The sequence below is a fragment of the Phyllobates terribilis genome, unplaced genomic scaffold (assembly GCF_046119375.1).
Source record: "Phyllobates terribilis strain yellow unplaced genomic scaffold, ASM4611937v1 Scaffold_737__1_contigs__length_740118, whole genome shotgun sequence".
Classification (NCBI taxonomy): Eukaryota; Metazoa; Chordata; class Amphibia; order Anura; family Dendrobatidae; genus Phyllobates; species Phyllobates terribilis.
In genome coordinates, this window is record NW_027363497.1 from 438,460 (window position 1) to 456,857 (window position 18,398).

Below are 18,398 nucleotides of genomic sequence, written 5' to 3' on the forward strand. Positions count from 1 at the left end.
TCCGATGACCGTCTTAAGTCGTGTCGCCATCGTCTTGGCCAGGATCTTGTAGTCCACGTTGAGCAGAGTGATGGGACGCCAATTCCTCAGGTCGCACCTCTCTCCCTTCCGCTTGTACAGGATCGTGACCATTCCTTCCCTCAAAGATGGAGGCATTCTACCCTCCACCACCATCTCCTCGTACAGGTCCAACAGGTCCGGACAGATGAGGTCTCCCAGCGCTACATAGAGCTCCGCTGGAAGACCATCACTGCCCGGGGTCCTGCCGGTCCTAAAGGATTTAGCGGCAGAGAGCAATTCGCCCACCATCAGAGGTTTGTCCAAGGCTGCCGTGCCTGCAGGATCAAGATGGTTAGTGATACCTGACAGGAACTTATCAGCAGCGTCGGGGTCGGTAGTCTTGTGGGAGTAGAGTTCGCTGTAGAAGTCGCTGACGACCCTCATCACGTCCTCCTTCCCACGTCGCATGTTTCCGCTCTCGTCTCGCAGCTCGTTCAGGGGCGTGTGACCGGCATGAAGTTTCCTGAAAAAGAATGAGTTACATTTCTCACCCTTCTCCAGATTCTCCACTTTGGAACGGAAGACGATTCGCTTGGACTCCTCCTCAAAGTGCCTTTTCAGGCTCTTCTTGGTCTCCTCCAGCTCCTCCCTCACGTCCCAGCCGCAGTGAAGAAGGTCCTGCAGCGACCGCAGCTCGCGCTGCAGCCCTCTGAAGTCCCTCCTCTTCTCACACGCCTGTTGTCGACCCTTGGCCTTAAAGAAACAGCGAAACTCAAGTTTAACATATTCCCACCAATCAGAGACTGTTTGGAAGCTACCCTTGTAGGACTGCCACATTGCGTAGGCTGCTCTCAGCTCCTCCACGACTTCATCCTGAGCCAGCAGAGCACAATTCAGCTTCCAGGAGCCGGGGCCGGACGGAACACCGTCGCCGAGGACACCTTGTAAGTGAATGGCTCTGTGGTCGGAGAAGAAGCAGGGGACCATCGAGTGCCTACTCTGCCTGACTGCCCGAGAGGTGAACACAAAGTCAATCCTGGAGCGGAGTGAGCCATCGGGTCGGCTCCACGAATAGTTCGTGGAGCCTCTCCCCATGGAGCCCACCACGTCCTGAAGAGAGGCCTCGGTTACCATCTCGATGAGCAGCTTGGACGTGATGTCCAACTTGGCAGATGTGCCAGAACTACGACCATCCTCCTCGATGGGGCAGTTGAAATCCCCGGCCATCACTAAGGTCCTGGTGGTGGCAAGCTGAAGCCGCAGGGTCTGGAAAAGCTCCAAACGCTCATTCTTCAGTGGGGACGCATACACGTTGATGAACCTGACAGGTTCTCCTGCCCAGTTGCCATCTACAACAAGAGCCCTGCCGCAGATGAGCTCCTGGACGGACTCAAGCGTGAATGCGCCCCCCCTGATCAGAATTGCGACCCCCGCAGACTTGCAGTCACCCCCACCGGACCAGTAGGATGGACCGTGGGACCACTCCCTGGCCAGATGTTTGAAGGACCTAGAGGAGGGAAGGGAACATTCCTGCAACATATAAACATCACACAACTGGGAAGTAAGGAAGGCATAAATAGTCTGACGTCTGAACTTGTCCTTGATGCTCCTGACATTAATGGAAAATAAGTTAATATTAGCCATCATGTAGGGAAAAAAGAAAAAGTTAGCGCAGGCAATACACCTTAGTTACCACTCCGGTCGGGTAGTCCCTCGTCGGTGTTGACTGCTGGTGACGGGATCACCAGCAGGCCCTCTTCCTCCATCTGGTCAAGCAGCGCGGCCTCGATCTCGGCGACCACCAGTTCCTCCTCTTCTGGCTCGGCCACCAGGGTCTCAACCATGTGCTCCATCTCTTCTGGCTGAGGGAGGGTATCCTCCTTTTCGCCTACGAAATCCAGAATCTTCTTTTTGGAGGATTCAGTAGCAGGGCTGTCCTCCACCTTCCTCTTTCCCCGGGTTGGAACTGGGGAGACAAGAAGGGGAAAATCCTCCTCGGAATAGATAGCGGCGGGTGGAGGAAAGGTTAATTCCACCGCTACCATGGTCTGGGGAGGGAGAGTGGCTGCCGGGGCAGGGGAAAGGACACCTGCTGAGGAGTAGGGGAAGGAGGAAGAGGAAGTGGAATCCTCAGCAGGGGTGGCCGGGGTGGGGGGGGATTTGACGGGGGTGGCAGGGGGAGGGATCGAGAGAGGGGTGACAGAACTCTTACCCTCCTTTGACTTTTTCTTCTGCTTCGGAGCTGCTGGGACCGTCGCTGGGGCTTTGGCCACCGACTCCTTGACCGCTTTGGCCTTGGTCGTCTCAGCCTTGGCCGCTGGGGCCTTGGTCGTCGCGTCCTTGACCTTCACAGGCCTGGTCGTCGGGGCCTTGTCCTCCGGAGCTGGGGTTGTCGCAACCACCGATGCCCAGGATCTCTCACGCTTCGGGCAATCCTTGTACAGATGAGCCGCCAGCCCACACAGGTTGCAGGACGTCTTCTTCGGGCAGTCCTTCGAGCTGTGTCCCGTCACTCGACAAATCCTGCAGGCATCCTCCTTGCAGTCCTTCATCTCGTGGCCATTCTTGCCGCATCTCCTGCAGTTCCGCGGCATGTCCGGGTAATAGATGAGGCCGTAGGAGTTGCCCATGGAGAATGTCGGGGGCAGGTGCCGAAGTCCGTCTGAGTACGCCAGGTCCCTGTGAAGTCTAACGGTCACCGACCACTTACCTGTCCAGAAGCCGAGTCCATTCAGGATGTGAGAGGGTTCCTTCACAACCAAACAGAAGCGTCTCAGGAAGGTACAGATGTCTTGGCCTGGGGTGTGCGGGTTGCACATGGAGACCGTGATCCTCCTTTCGTCCCTCTGGATAGGGCAGCTACCTGTAAAGGCAGAGAAAGAATTATCCGGTCCTTTTGCGCTTACCATTTCCCAGAACCTCCTGCAGGTGTTCACAGTGGCGAAGGTGACGAAGAAGATCCCCGTCAAGAAGGTCTGGATGCTGAGGGTGTCCGACCTGGAGAAGCCTCGATCCAGCAGCATCTTCTGGCAGAACACGTCCGAGGACATGTCCGGCACCCTCCCATCCACTTCCTGCAGCTTCAGGGCCACCGTCTGCCGCATCCATGGCTCCAGGGCTGGAGCTTCGTGGCGGGGCTTCTGGGGTCCCTTCTGCTGGCCAGCCGTGGAGGCAGAGTCCTTGGGGTCAGAATCGGCTCCTGGCTGGGCCCTCCTGGCTGTCCCCTGCTCCAGGCTCTTCTTTTCGGCCTTCCTCGCAGCGCTTGCCATGGCTTTCCTCCTGCAGTTACTTCTTGGAGCTGGATCTGGAACTCTTCCTGGAATGGGTGGAGCTATGCAGATTCTTCTCCCGTCGTGTTCTGGACAAATTCCCCGAAAGGTCTTTGTCTCGATGATTTTCTTCCTCGAAGATTCCACAGGACAGTCCGATTCTTCTCCGAGTCTTCGTCTTCTTCTGGATTCTTTAGAGCTTCTTCCTCCCACCGATATCCGCCTTTCTTCTGCGATGTCAGCTGGGCTCCGAAGCTCTTCTCCTTCCGAGTTCGATCGCTCTCGTCAAGTGTAGATCGTAGCTCTTCTGTTCTTAAAAGAACAGATACTACACTTGATCTTAGCCAAAAGGCCGAGAAGCGATAACCAGAATTGGTTTCCGACTACGGTGCCACCCAAGGATTCTGAAAAGTCCATTTGTGGAGATGGCCACCTGGACTCCCGTTAAGAAGACATGCTGTCAACCTCTAGATCCCTCACATGCCTGCACTTTTCGGCTTGCTGCTGCTGCAATCCACGCGTTTTAGATCTGCATAACTCCACCTCTTTTAGCACAGTACCCTCAACCCCCGGCTGTTCCCACCCGCCTCAACACCGTTGGAAGGGAGGAGAACCAATTAAGGCGGGGGGGGGTGGAACGAGCAGCTGTCTACCCTTAGCAGGAGGGTTGCTGATTAATTACCTCTCCTGCTGCTGCTGCTGCTGGCTGTCCAGCAGCAGACTGAAGGTGGCTGCTGCTGTGCGCAGGTATATAAAGGCTCAGAGCCTATTATGACACGCGCAGCCAGCGTTCCATTGCCACATTCCGTCTACTGCAGGCGGGATACCTGGATGGCTGAATGTCACTGAGAAGCTCACAGAGACCGCCATAAGCAACAGTTTAAAAGAATGCCACAGACTAATCAACCAAACTTTTTGGGTTGGTTTCTCTTTTATAGTCTGCAGGCATTAAATGAAAGAAGTCAGTGTTCCAGCAGAGGGAGACAACGTTTCAGAAAAGGCATTGTAGCAAACCAAAAAAGAAATTTTAAGCGCAGCAGAGTAACCAGCTCACATACCTGTTAGCTCAGGTGAGTTTAAAAGGCTGCTGTTGATAACAAGGGCATTTGCTAAATAGATGGTGTGTGTGCAACAATATACTGAAAGGTCAATTATATTGTGCAGCTTATCTCACCACCTGTAGTTATTTAGGTGAAAGCTCCAAAATGCTTGCCTAATATGTCTGTTTATCCAAAAGGAAGTATAGAGGGAGAGCTAGATAGATAGCATTGCATTACATTACATGGCAATGCAATGCACAGTTGCTGAAGTTGAACCAAAATGAGCTTGTCATCTGGCTTCTGCAACTTTTAACATGAAAAATCCAATGAGGAGAAGAAAAGCAAAGCCAAAGAGTCCATCCCAAAATCCGACAAACAAGCCAAATGAACAAAAAGCATTGAATTCAATTCTTTCTGATTTTAGAAACTGCATTAAAGAAGGGGTGCACCGGTCCTGGAGATACTGCAATACCAGGTCAATGCGTGGAGTGGACAGAGCAAGCTCTTTTTCCATCTCCCTGTTCTAAAAATCCATTTAATATATGGTCCCCAGATAGGGGACGTATCAGATATTAAACTGATAAGAACAGATACTACACTTGATCTTAGCCAAAAGGCCGAGAAGCGATAACCAGAATTGGTTTCTGACTACGGTGCCACCCAAGGATTCTGAAAAGTCCATTTGTGGAGATGGCCACCTGGAGAAGACATGCTGTCAACCTCTAGATCCCTCACATGCCTGCACTTTTCGGCTTGCTGCTGCTGCAATCCACGCGTTTTAGATCTGCATAACTCCACCTCTTTTAGCACAGTACCCTCAACCCCCGGCTGTTCCCACCCGCCTCAACACCGTTGGAAGGGAGGAGAACCAATTAAGGCGGGGGGGGGGGGTGGAACGAGCAGCTGTCTACCCTTAGCAGGAGGGTTGCTGATTAATTACCTCTCCTGCTGCTGCTGCTGCTGCTGCTGGCTGTCCAGCAGCAGACTGAAGGTGGCTGCTGCTGTGCGCAGGTATATAAAGGCTCAGAGCCTATTATGACACGCGCAGCCAGCGTTCCATTGCCACATTCCGTCTACTGCAGGCGGGATACCTGGATGGCTGAATGTCACTGAGAAGCTCACAGAGACCGCCATAAGCAACAGTTTAAAAGAATGCCACAGACTAATCAACCAAACTTTTTGGGTTGGTTTCTCTTTTATAGTCTGCAGGCATTAAATGAAAGAAGTCAGTGTTCCAGCAGAGGGAGACAACGTTTCAGAAAAGGCATTGTAGCAAACCAAAAAAGAAATTTTAAGCGCAGCAGAGTAACCAGCTCACATACCTGTTAGCTCAGGTGAGTTTAAAAGGCTGCTGTTGATAACAAGGGCATTTGCTAAATAGATGGTGTGTGTGCAACAATATACTGAAAGGTCAATTATATTGTGCAGCTTATCTCACCACCTGTAGTTATTTAGGTGAAAGCTCCAAAATGCTTGCCTAATATATCTGTTTATCCAAAAGGAAGTATAGAGGGAGAGCTAGATAGATAGCATTGCATTACATTACATGGCAATGCAATGCACAGTTGCTGAAGTTGAACCAAAATGAGCTTGTCATCTGGCTTCTGCAACTTTTAACATGAAAAATCCAATGAGGAGAAGAAAAGCAAAGCCAAAGAGTCCATCCCAAAATCCGACAAACAAGCCAAATGAACAAAAAGCATTGAATTCAATTCTTTCTGATTTTAGAAACTGCATTAAAGAAGGGGTGCACCGGTCCTGGAGATACTGCAATACCAGGTCAATGCGTGGAGTGGACAGAGCAAGCTCTTTTTCCATCTCCCTGTTCTAAAAATCCATTTAATATATGGTCCCCAGATAGGGGACGTATCAGATATTAAACTGATAAGAACAGATACTACACTTGATCTTAGCCAAAAGGCCGAGAAGCGATAACCAGAATTGGTTTCCGACTACGGTGCCACCCAAGGATTCTGAAAAGTCCATTTGTGGAGATGGCCACCTGGACTCCCGTTAAGAAGACATTCTGTCAACCTCTAGATCCCTCACATGCCTGCACTTTTCGGCTTGCTGCTGCTGCAATCCACGCGTTTTAGATCTGCATAACTCCACCTCTTTTAGCACAGTACCCTCAACCCCCGGCTGTTCCCACCCGCCTCAACACCGTTGGAAGGGAGGAGTACCAATTAAGGGGGGGGGGGGTGGAACGAGCAGCTGTCTACCCTTAGCAGGAGGGTTGCTGATTAATTACCTCTCCTGCTGCTGCTGCTGCTGGCTGTCCAGCAGCAGACTGAAGGTGGCTGCTGCTGTGCGCAGGTATATAAAGGCTCAGAGCCTATTATGACACGCGCAGCCAGCGTTCCATTGCCACATTCCGTCTACTGCAGGCGGGATACCTGGATGGCTGAATGTCACTGAGAAGCTCACAGAGACCGCCATAAGCAACAGTTTAAAAGAATGCCACAGACTAATCAACCAAACTTTTTGGGTTGGTTTCTCTTTTATAGTCTGCAGGCATTAAATGAAAGAAGTCAGTGTTCCAGCAGAGGGAGACAACGTTTCAGAAAAGGCATTGTAGCAAACCAAAAAAGAAATTTTAAGCGCAGCAGAGTAACCAGCTCACATACCTGTTAGCTCAGGTGAGTTTAAAAGGCTGCTGTTGATAACAAGGGCATTTGCTAAATAGATGGTGTGTGTGCAACAATATACTGAAAGGTCAATTATATTGTGCAGCTTATCTCACCACCTGTAGTTATTTAGGTGAAAGCTCCAAAATGCTTGCCTAATATGTCTGTTTATCCAAAAGGAAGTATAGAGGGAGAGCTAGATAGATAGCATTGCATTACATTACATGGCAATGCAATGCACAGTTGCTGAAGTTGAACCAAAATGAGCTTGTCATCTGGCTTCTGCAACTTTTAACATGAAAAATCCAATGAGGAGAAGAAAAGCAAAGCCAAAGAGTCCATCCCAAAATCCGACAAACAAGCCAAATGAACAAAAAGCATTGAATTCAATTCTTTCTGATTTTAGAAACTGCATTAAAGAAGGGGTGCACCGGTCCTGGAGATACTGCAATACCAGGTCAATGCGTGGAGTGGACAGAGCAAGCTCTTTTTCCATCTCCCTGTTCTAAAAATCCATTTAATATATGGTCCCAGATAGGGTACGTATCAGATATTAAACTGATAAGAACAGATACTACACTTGATCTTAGCCAAAAGGCCGAGAAGCGATAACCAGAATTGGTTTCCGACTACGGTGCCACCCAAGGATTCTGAAAAGTCCATTTGTGGAGATGGCCACCTGGACTCCCGTTAAGAAGACATGCTGTCAACCTCTAGATCCCTCAGATGCCTGCACTTTTCGGCTTGCTGCTGCTGCAATCCACGCGTTTTAGATCTGCATAACTCCACCTCTTTTAGCACAGTACCCTCAACCCCCGGCTGTTCCCACCCGCCTCAACACCGTTGGAAGGGAGGAGAACCAATTAAGGGGGGGGGGGGTGGAACGAGCAGCTGTCTACCCTTAGCAGGAGGGTTGCTGATTAATTACCTCTCCTGCTGCTGCTGCTGCTGGCTGTCCAGCAGCAGACTGAAGGTGGCTGCTGCTGTGCGCAGGTATATAAAGGCTCAGAGCCTATTATGACACGCGCAGCCAGCGTTCCATTGCCACATTCCGTCTACTGCAGGCGGGATACCTGGATGGCTGAATGTCACTGAGAAGCTCACAGAGACCGCCATAAGCAACAGTTTAAAAGAATGCCACAGACTAATCAACCAAACTTTTTGGGTTGGTTTCTCTTTTATAGTCTGCAGGCATTAAATGAAAGAAGTCAGTGTTCCAGCAGAGGGAGACAACGTTTCAGAAAAGGCATTGTAGCAAACCAAAAAAGAAATTTTAAGCGCAGCAGAGTAACCAGCTCACATACCTGTTAGCTCAGGTGAGTTTAAAAGGCTGCTGTTGATAACAAGGGCATTTGCTAAATAGATGGTGTGTGTGCAACAATATACTGAAAGGTCAATTATATTGTGCAGCTTATCTCACCACCTGTAGTTATTTAGGTGAAAGCTCCAAAATGCTTGCCTAATATGTCTGTTTATCCAAAAGGAAGTATAGAGGGAGAGCTAGATAGATAGCATTGCATTACATTACATGGCAATGCAATGCACAGTTGCTGAAGTTGAACCAAAATGAGCTTGTCATCTGGCTTCTGCAACTTTTAACATGAAAAATCCAATGAGGAGAAGAAAAGCAAAGCCAAAGAGTCCATCCCAAAATCCGACAAACAAGCCAAATGAACAAAAAGCATTGAATTCAATTCTTTCTGATTTTAGAAACTGCATTAAAGAAGGGGTGCACCGGTCCTGGAGATACTGCAATACCAGGTCAATGCGTGGAGTGGACAGAGCAAGCTCTTTTTCCATCTCCCTGTTCTAAAAATCCATTTAATATATGGTCCCAGATAGGGTACGTATCAGATATTAAACTGATAAGAACAGATACTACACTTGATCTTAGCCAAAAGGCCGAGAAGCGATAACCAGAATTGGTTTCCGACTACGGTGCCACCCAAGGATTCTGAAAAGTCCATTTGTGGAGATGGCCACCTGGACTCCCGTTAAGAAGACATGCTGTCAACCTCTAGATCCCTCACATGCCTGCACTTTTCGGCTTGCTGCTGCTGCAATCCACGCGTTTTAGATCTGCATAACTCCACCTCTTTTAGCACAGTACCCTCAACCCCCGGCTGTTCCCACCCGCCTCAACACCGTTGGAAGGGAGGAGAACCAATTAAGGCGGGGGGGGGGGTGGAACGAGCAGCTGTCTACCCTTAGCAGGAGGGTTGCTGATTAATTACCTCTCCTGCTGCTGCTGCTGCTGCTGGCTGTCCAGCAGCAGACTGAAGGTGGCTGCTGCTGTGCGCAGGTATATAAAGGCTCAGAGCCTATTATGACACGCGCAGCCAGCGTTCCATTGCCACATTCCGTCTACTGCAGGCGGGATACCTGGATGGCTGAATGTCACTAGAAGCTCACAGAGACCGCCATAAGCAACAGTTTAAAAGAATGCCACAGACTAATCAACCAAACTTTTTGGGTTGGTTTCTCTTTTATAGTGTGCAGGCATTAAATGAAAGAAGTCAGTGTTCCAGCAGAGGGAGACAACGTTTCAGAAAAGGCATTGTAGCAAACCAAAAAAGAAATTTTAAGCGCAGCAGAGTAACCAGCTCACATACCTGTTAGCTCAGGTGAGTTTAAAAGGCTGCTGTTGATAACAAGGGCATTTGCTAAATAGATGGTGTGTGTGCAACAATATACTGAAAGGTCAATTATATTGTGCAGCTTATCTCACCACCTGTAGTTATTTAGGTGAAAGCTCCAAAATGCTTGCCTAATATGTCTGTTTATCCAAAAGGAAGTATAGAGGGAGAGCTAGATAGATAGCATTGCATTACATTACATGGCAATGCAATGCACAGTTGCTGAAGTTGAACCAAAATGAGCTTGTCATCTGGCTTCTGCAACTTTTAACATGAAAAATCCAATGAGGAGAAGAAAAGCAAAGCCAAAGAGTCCATCCCAAAATCCGACAAACAAGCCAAATGAACAAAAAGCATTGAATTCAATTCTTTCTGATTTTAGAAACTGCATTAAAGAAGGGGTGCACCGGTCCTGGAGATACTGCAATACCAGGTCAATGCGTGGAGTGGACAGAGCAAGCTCTTTTATCCATCTCCCTGTTCTAAAAATCCATTTAATATATGGTTCCCAGATAGGGGACGTATCAGATATTAAACTGATAAGAACAGATACTACACTTGATCTTAGCCAAAAGGCCGAGAAGCGATAACCAGAATTGGTTTCCGACTACGGTGCCACCCAAGGATTCTGAAAAGTCCATTTGTGGAGATGGCCACCTGGACTCCCGTTAAGAAGACATGCTGTCAACCTCTAGATCCCTCACATGCCTGCACTTTTCGGCTTGCTGCTGCTGCAATCCACGCGTTTTAGATCTGCATAACTCCACCTCTTTTAGCACAGTACCCTCAACCCCCGGCTGTTCCCACCCACCTCAACACTGTTGGAAGGGAGGAGAACCAATTAAGGCGGGGGGTGGGGTGGAACGAGCAGCTGTCTACCCTTAGCAGGAGGGTTGCTGATTAATTACCTCTCCTGCTGCTGCTGCTGCTGCTGTCTGTCCAGCAGCAGACTGAAGGTGGCTGCTGCTGTGCGCAGGTATACAAAGGCTCAGAGCCTATTATGACACGCGCAGCCAGCGTTCCATTGCCACATTCCGTCTACTGCAGGCGGGATACCTGGATGGCTGAATGTCACTGAGAAGCTCACAGAGACCGCCATAAGCAACAGTTTAAAAGAATGCCACAGACTAATCAACCAAACTTTTTGGGTTGGTTTCTCTTTTATAGTCTGCAGGCATTAAATGAAAGAAGTCAGTGTTCCAGCAGAGGGAGACAACGTTTCAGAAAAGGCATTGTAGCAAACCAAAAAAGAAATTTTAAGCGCAGCAGAGTAACCAGCTCACATACCTGTTAGCTCAGGTGAGTTTAAAAGGCTGCTGTTGATAACAAGGGCATTTGCTAAATAGATGGTGTGTGTGCAACAATATACTGAAAGGTCAATTATATTGTGCAGCTTATCTCACCACCTGTAGTTATTTAGGTGAAAGCTCCAAAATGCTTGCCTAATATGTCTGTTTATCCAAAAGGAAGTATAGAGGGAGAGCTAGATAGATAGCATTGCATTACATTACATGGCAATGCAATGCACAGTTGCTGAAGTTGAACCAAAATGAGCTTGTCATCTGGCTTCTGCAACTTTTAACATGAAAAATCCAATGAGGAGAAGAAAAGCAAAGCCAAAGAGTCCATCCCAAAATCCGACAAACAAGCCAAATGAACAAAAAGCATTGAATTCAATTCTTTCTGATTTTAGAAACTGCATTAAAGAAGGGGTGCACCGGTCCTGGAGATACTGCAATACCAGGTCAATGCGTGGAGTGGACAGAGCAAGCTCTTTTTCCATCTCCCTGTTCTAAAAATCCATTTAATATATGGTCCCCAGATAGGGGACGTATCAGATATTAAACTGATAAGAACAGATACTACACTTGATCTTAGCCAAAAGGCCGAGAAGCGATAACCAGAATTGGTTTCCGACTACGGTGCCACCAAAGGATTCTGAAAAGTCCATTTGTGGAGATGGCCACCTGGACTCCCGTTAAGAAGACATGCTGTCAACCTCTAGATCCCTCACATGCCTGCACTTTTCGGCTTGCTGCTGCTGCAATCCACGCGTTTTAGATCTGCATAACTCCACCTCTTTTAGCACAGTACCCTCAACCCCCGGCTGTTCCCACCCGCCTCAACACCGTTGGAAGGGAGGAGAACCAATTAAGGCGGGGGGGGGGGTGGAACGAGCAGCTGTCTACCCTTAGCAGGAGGGTTGCTGATTAATTACCTCTCCTGCTGCTGCTGCTGCTGCTGGCTGTCCAGCAGCAGACTGAAGGTGGCTGCTGCTGTGCGCAGGTATATAAAGGCTCAGAGCCTATTATGACACGCGCAGCCAGCGTTCCATTGCCACATTCCGTCTACTGCAGGCGGGATATCTGGATGGCTGAATGTCACTGAGAAGCTCACAGAGACCGCCATAAGCAACAGTTTAAAAGAATGCCACAGACTAATCAACCAAACTTTTTGGGTTGGTTTCTCTTTTATAGTCTGCAGGCATTAAATGAAAGAAGTCAGTGTTCCAGCAGAGGGAGACAACGTTTCAGAAAAGGCATTGTAGCAAACCAAAAAAGAAATTTTAAGCGCAGCAGAGTAACCAGCTCACATACCTGTTAGCTCAGGTGAGTTTAAAAGGCTGCTGTTGATAACAAGGGCATTTGCTAAATAGATGGTGTGTGTGCAACAATATACTGAAAGGTCAATTATATTGTGCAGCTTATCTCACCACCTGTAGTTATTTAGGTGAAAGCTCCAAAATGCTTGCCTAATATGTCTGTTTATCCAAAAGGAAGTATAGAGGGAGAGCTAGATAGATAGCATTGCATTACATTACATGGCAATGCAATGCACAGTTGCTGAAGTTGAACCAAAATGAGCTTGTCATCTGGCTTCTGCAACTTTTAACATGAAAAATCCAATGAGGAGAAGAAAAGCAAAGCCAAAGAGTCCATCCCAAAATCCGACAAACAAGCCAAATGAACAAAAAGCATTGAATTCAATTCTTTCTGATTTTAGAAACTGCATTAAAGAAGGGGTGCACCGGTCCTGGAGATACTGCAATACCAGGTCAATGCGTGGAGTGGACAGAGCAAGCTCTTTTTCCATCTCCCTGTTCTAAAAATCCATTTAATATATGGTCCCCAGATAGGGGACGTATCAGATATTAAACTGATAAGAACAGATACTACACTTGATCTTAGCCAAAAGGCCGAGAAGCGATAACCAGAATTGGTTTCCGACTACGGTGCCACCCAAGGATTCTGAAAAGTCCATTTGTGGAGATGGCCACCTGGACTCCCGTTAAGAAGACATGCTGTCAACCTCTAGATCCCTCACATGCCTGCACTTTTCGGCTTGCTGCTGCTGCAATCCACGCGTTTTAGATCTGCATAACTCCACCTCTTTTAGCACAGTACCCTCAACCCCCGGCTGCTCCCACCCGCCTCAACACCGTTGGAAGGGAGGAGAACCAATTAAGGCGGGGGGGGGGTGGAACGAGCAGCTGTCTACCCTTAGCAGGAGGGTTGCTGATTAATTACCTCTCCTGCTGCTGCTGCTGCTGCTGGCTGTCCAGCAGCAGACTGAAGGTGGCTGATGCTGTGCGCAGGTACATAAAGGCTCAGAGCCTATTATGACACCCGCAGCCAGCGTTCCATTGCCACATTCCGTCTACTGCAGGCGGGATACCTGGATGGCTGAATGTCACTGAGAAGCTCACAGAGACCGCCATAAGCAACAGTTTAAAAGAATGCCACAGACTAATCAACCAAACTTTTTGGGTTGGTTTCTCTTTTATAGTCTGCAGGCATTAAATGAAAGAAGTCAGTGTTCCAGCAGAGGGAGACAACGTTTCAGAAAAGGCATTGTAGCAAACCAAAAAAGAAATTTTAAGCGCAGCAGAGTAACCAGCTCACATACCTGTTAGCTCAGGTGAGTTTAAAAGGCTGCTGTTGATAACAAGGGCATTTGCTAAATAGATGGTGTGTGTGCAACAATATACTGAAAGGTCAATTATATTGTGCAGCTTATCTCACCACCTGTAGTTATTTAGGTGAAAGCTCCAAAATGCTTGCCTAATATGTCTGTTTATCCAAAAGGAAGTATAGAGGGAGAGCTAGATAGATAGCATTGCATTACATTACATGGCAATGCAATGCACAGTTGCTGAAGTTGAACCAAAATGAGCTTGTCATCTGGCTTCTGCAACTTTTAACATGAAAAATCCAATGAGGAGAAGAAAAGCAAAGCCAAAGAGTCCATCCCAAAATCCGACAAACAAGCCAAATGAACAAAAAGCATTGAATTCAATTCTTTCTGATTTTAGAAACTGCATTAAAGAAGGGGTGCACCGGTCCTGGAGATACTGCAATACCAGGTCAATGCGTGGAGTGGACAGAGCAAGCTCTTTTTCCATCTCCCTGTTCTAAAAATCCATTTAATATATGGTCCCCAGATAGGGGACGTATCAGATATTAAACTGATAAGAACAGATACTACACTTGATCTTAGACAAAAGGCCGAGAAGCGATAACCAGAATTGGTTTCCGACTACGGTGCCACCCAAGGATTCTGAAAAGTCCATTTGTGGAGATGGCCACCTGGACTCCCGTTAAGAAGACATGCTGTCAACCTCTAGATCCCTCACATGCCTGCACTTTTCGGCTTGCTACTGCTGCAATCCACATGTTTTAGATCTGCATAACTCCACCTCTTTTAGCACAGTACCCTCAACCCCCGGCTGTTCCCACCCGCCTCAACACCGTTGGAAGGGAGGAGAACCAATTAAGGCGGGGGGGGGGTGGAACGAGCAGCTGTCTACCCTTAGCAGGAGGGTTGCTGATTAATTACCTCTCCTGCTGCTGCTGCTGCTGCTGGCTGTCCAGCAGCAGACTGAAGGTGGCTGCTGCTGTGCGCAGGTATATAAAGGCTCAGAGCCTATTATGACACGCGCAGCCAGCGTTCCATTGCCACATTCCGTCTACTGCAGGCGGGATACCTGGATGGCTGAATGTCACTGAGAAGCTCACAGAGACCGCCATAAGCAACAGTTTAAAAGAATGCCACAGACTAATCAACCAAACTTTTTGGGTTGGTTTCTCTTTTATAGTCTGCAGGCATTAAATGAAAGAAGTCAGTGTTCCAGCAGAGGGAGACAACGTTTCAGAAAAGGCATTGTAGCAAACCAAAAAAGAAATTTTAAGCGCAGCAGAGTAACCAGCTCACATACCTGTTAGCTCAGGTGAGTTTAAAAGGCTGCTGTTGATAACAAGGGCATTTGCTAAATAGATGGTGTGTGTGCAACAATATACTGAAAGGTCAATTATATTGTGCAGCTTATCTCACCACCTGTAGTTATTTAGGTGAAAGCTCCAAAATGCTTGCCTAATATGTCTGTTTATCCAAAAGGAAGTATAGAGGGAGAGCTAGATAGATAGCATTGCATTACATTACATGGCAATGCAATGCACAGTTGCTGAAGTTGAACCAAAATGAGCTTGTCATCTGGCTTCTGCAACTTTTAACATGAAAAATCCAATGAGGAGAAGAAAAGCAAAGCCAAAGAGTCCATCCCAAAATCCGACAAACAAGCCAAATGAACAAAAAGCATTGAATTCAATTCTTTCTGATTTTAGAAACTGCATTAAAGAAGGGGTGCACCGGTCCTGGAGATACTGCAATACCAGGTCAATGCGTGGAGTGGACAGAGCAAGCTCTTTTTCCATCTCCCTGTTCTAAAAATCCATTTAATATATGGTCCCCAGATAGGGGACGTATCAGATATTAAACTGATAAGAACAGATACTACACTTGATCTTAGCCAAAAGGCCGAGAAGCGATAACCAGAATTGGTTTCCGACTACGGTGCCACCCAAGGATTCTGAAAAGTCCATTTGTGGAGATGGCCACCTGGACTCCCGTTAAGAAGACATGCTGTCAACCTCTAGATCCCTCACATGCCTGCACTTTTCGGCTTGCTGCTGCTGCAATCCACGCGTTTTAGATCTGCATAACTCCACCTCTTTTAGCACAGTACCCTCAACCCCCGGCTGTTCCCACCCGCCTCAACACCGTTGGAAGGGAGGAGAACCAATTAAGGCGGGGGGGGGGGGTGGAACGAGCAGCTGTCTACCCTTAGCAGGAGGGTTGCTGATTAATTACCTCTCCTGCTGCTGCTGCTGCTGCTGGCTGTCCAGCAGCAGACTGAAGGTGGCTGCTGCTGTGCGCAGGTATATAAAGGCTCAGAGCCTATTATGACACGCGCAGCCAGCGTTCCATTGCCACATTCCGTCTACTGCAGGCGGGATACCTGGATGGCTGAATGTCACTGAGAAGCTCACAGAGACTGCCATAAGCAACAGTTTAAAAGAATGCCACAGACTAATCAACCAAACTTTTTGGGTTGGTTTCTCTTTTATAGTCTGCAGGCATTAAATGAAAGAAGTCAGTGTTCCAGCAGAGGGAGACAACGTTTCAGAAAAGGCATTGTAGCAAACCAAAAAAGAAATTTTAAGCGCAGCAGAGTAACCAGCTCACATACCTGTTAGCTCAGGTGAGTTTAAAAGGCTGCTGTTGATAACAAGGGCATTTGCTAAATAGATGGTGTGTGTGCAACAATATACTGAAAGGTCAATTATATTGTGCAGCTTATCTCACCACCTGTAGTTATTTAGGTGAAAGCTCCAAAATGCTTGCCTAATATGTCTGTTTATCCAAAAGGAAGTATAGAGGGAGAGCTAGATAGATAGCATTGCATTACATTACATGGCAATGCAATGCACAGTTGCTGAAGTTGAACCAAAATGAGCTTGTCATCTGGCTTCTGCAACTTTTAACATGAAAAATCCAATGAGGAGAAGAAAAGCAAAGCCAAAGAGTCCATCCCAAAATCCGACAAACAAGCCAAATGAACAAAAAGCATTGAATTCAATTCTTTCTGATTTTAGAAACTGCATTAAAGAAGGGGTGCACCGGTCCTGGAGATACTGCAATACCAGGTCAATGCGTGGAGTGGACAGAGCAAGCTCTTTTTCCATCTCCCTGTTCTAAAAATCCATTTAATATATGGTCCCCAGATAAGGGACGTATCAGATATTAAACTGATAAGAACAGATACTACACTTGATCTTAGCCAAAAGGCCGAGAAGCGATAACCAGAATTGGTTTCCGACTACAGTGCCACCCAAGGATTCTGAAAAGTCCATTTGTGGAGATGGCCACCTGGACTCCCGTTAAGAAGACATGCTGTCAACCTCTAGATCCCTCACATGCCTGCACTTTTCGGCTTGCTGCTGCTGCAATCCACGCGTTTTAGATCTGCATAACTCCACCTCTTTTAGCACAGTACCCTCAACCCCCGGCTGTTCCCACCCGCCTCAACACCGTTGGAAGGGAGGAGAACCAATTAAGGCGGGGGGGGGGGGGTGGAACGAGCAGCTGTCCACCCTTAGCAGGAGGGTTGCTGATTAATTACCTCTCCTGCTGCTGCTGCTGCTGCTGGCTGTCCAGCAGCAGACTGAAGGTGGCTGCTGCTGTGCGCAGGTATATAAAGGCTCAGAGCCTATTATGACACGCGCAGCCAGCGTTCCATTGCCACATTCCGTCTACTGCAGGCGGGATACCTGGATGGCTGAATGTCACTGAGAAGCTCACAGAGACCGCCATAAGCAGCAGTTTAAAAGAATGCCACAGACTAATCAACCAAACTTTTTGGGTTGGTTTCTCTTTTATAGTCTGCAGGCATTAAATGAAAGAAGTCAGTGTTCCAGCAGAGGGAGACAACGTTTCAGAAAAGGCATTGTAGCAAACCAAAAAAGAAATTTTAAGCGCAGCAGAGTAACCAGCTCACATACCTGTTAGCTCAGGTGAGTTTAAAAGGCTGCTGTTGATAACAAGGGCATTTGCTAAATAGATGGTGTGTGTGCAACAATATACTGAAAGGTCAATTATATTGTGCAGCTTATCTCACCACCTGTAGTTATTTAGGTGAAAGCTCCAAAATGCTTGCCTAATATGTCTGTTTATCCAAAAGGAAGTATAGAGGGAGAGCTAGATAGATAGCATTGCATTACATTACATGGCAATGCAATGCACAGTTGCTGAAGTTGAACCAAAATGAGCTTGTCATCTGGCTTCTGCAACTTTTAACATGAAAAATCCAATGAGGAGAAGAAAAGCAAAGCCAAAGAGTCCATCCCAAAATCCGACAAACAAGCCAAATGAACAAAAAGCATTGAATTCAATTCTTTCTGATTTTAGAAACTGCATTAAAGAAGGGGTGCACCGGTCCTGGAGATACTGCAATACCAGGTCAATGCGTGGAGTGGACAGAGCAAGCTCTTTTTCCATCTCCCTGTTCTAAAAATCCATTTAATATATGGTCCCCAGATAGGGGACGTATCAGATATTAAACTGATAAGAACAGATACTACACTTGATCTTAGCCAAAAGGCCGAGAAGCGATAACCAGAATTGGTTTCCGACTACGGTGCCACCCAAGGATTCTGAAAAGTCCATTTGTGGAGATGGCCACCTGGACTCCCGTTAAGAAGACATGCTGTCAACCTCTAGATCCCTCACATGCCTGCACTTTTCGGCTTGCTGCTGCTGCAATCCACGCGTTTTAGATCTGCATAACTCCACCTCTTTTAGCACAGTACCCTCAACCCCCGGCTGTTCCCACCCGCCTCAACACCGTTGGAAGGGAGGAGAACCAATTAAGGCGGGGGGGGGGTGGAACGAGCAGCTGTCTACCCTTAGCAGGAGGGTTGCTGATTAATTACCTCTCCTGCTGCTGCTGCTGCTGCTGGCTGTCCAGCAGCAGACTGAAGGTGGCTGCTG

At 47.7% G+C, this 18,398-nt stretch overlaps 11 non-coding genes and 1 pseudogene across 11 annotated transcripts; all 12 read right to left on the reverse strand.

Annotated features, from left to right (window-relative positions):
• Positions 1-3,543: 3,543 nt before the first annotated feature.
• Positions 3,544-3,633, reverse strand: LOC141237978 (U2 spliceosomal RNA; annotated as a pseudogene).
• Positions 3,634-4,747: 1,114 nt separating this feature from the next.
• LOC141238195 (U2 spliceosomal RNA) lies at positions 4,748-4,938 on the reverse strand. The gene has a single exon (XR_012303688.1). It is a non-coding gene; the product is annotated as a U2 spliceosomal RNA (small nuclear RNA).
• A 1,113-nt stretch (positions 4,939-6,051) lies between these two features.
• On the reverse strand, positions 6,052-6,242 carry LOC141238196 (U2 spliceosomal RNA). Its single transcript, XR_012303689.1, has one exon. It is a non-coding gene; the product is annotated as a U2 spliceosomal RNA (small nuclear RNA).
• A 1,114-nt stretch (positions 6,243-7,356) lies between these two features.
• LOC141238503 (U2 spliceosomal RNA) lies at positions 7,357-7,546 on the reverse strand. The gene has a single exon (XR_012303985.1). It is a non-coding gene; the product is annotated as a U2 spliceosomal RNA (small nuclear RNA).
• A 1,114-nt stretch (positions 7,547-8,660) lies between these two features.
• LOC141238504 (U2 spliceosomal RNA) lies at positions 8,661-8,850 on the reverse strand. The gene has a single exon (XR_012303986.1). It is a non-coding gene; the product is annotated as a U2 spliceosomal RNA (small nuclear RNA).
• A 1,118-nt stretch (positions 8,851-9,968) lies between these two features.
• On the reverse strand, positions 9,969-10,160 carry LOC141238477 (U2 spliceosomal RNA). Its single transcript, XR_012303960.1, has one exon. It is a non-coding gene; the product is annotated as a U2 spliceosomal RNA (small nuclear RNA).
• Positions 10,161-11,279: 1,119 nt separating this feature from the next.
• On the reverse strand, positions 11,280-11,470 carry LOC141238197 (U2 spliceosomal RNA). The gene has a single exon (XR_012303690.1). It is a non-coding gene; the product is annotated as a U2 spliceosomal RNA (small nuclear RNA).
• Positions 11,471-12,589: 1,119 nt separating this feature from the next.
• Positions 12,590-12,780, reverse strand: LOC141238198 (U2 spliceosomal RNA). The gene has a single exon (XR_012303691.1). It is a non-coding gene; the product is annotated as a U2 spliceosomal RNA (small nuclear RNA).
• Positions 12,781-13,898: 1,118 nt separating this feature from the next.
• Positions 13,899-14,089, reverse strand: LOC141238500 (U2 spliceosomal RNA). Its single transcript, XR_012303982.1, has one exon. It is a non-coding gene; the product is annotated as a U2 spliceosomal RNA (small nuclear RNA).
• A 1,118-nt stretch (positions 14,090-15,207) lies between these two features.
• On the reverse strand, positions 15,208-15,398 carry LOC141238199 (U2 spliceosomal RNA). Its single transcript, XR_012303692.1, has one exon. It is a non-coding gene; the product is annotated as a U2 spliceosomal RNA (small nuclear RNA).
• Positions 15,399-16,518: 1,120 nt separating this feature from the next.
• Positions 16,519-16,709, reverse strand: LOC141238419 (U2 spliceosomal RNA). The gene has a single exon (XR_012303906.1). It is a non-coding gene; the product is annotated as a U2 spliceosomal RNA (small nuclear RNA).
• Positions 16,710-17,830: 1,121 nt separating this feature from the next.
• LOC141238200 (U2 spliceosomal RNA) lies at positions 17,831-18,021 on the reverse strand. Its single transcript, XR_012303693.1, has one exon. It is a non-coding gene; the product is annotated as a U2 spliceosomal RNA (small nuclear RNA).
• Between the last annotated feature and the right edge of the window lie 377 nt (positions 18,022-18,398).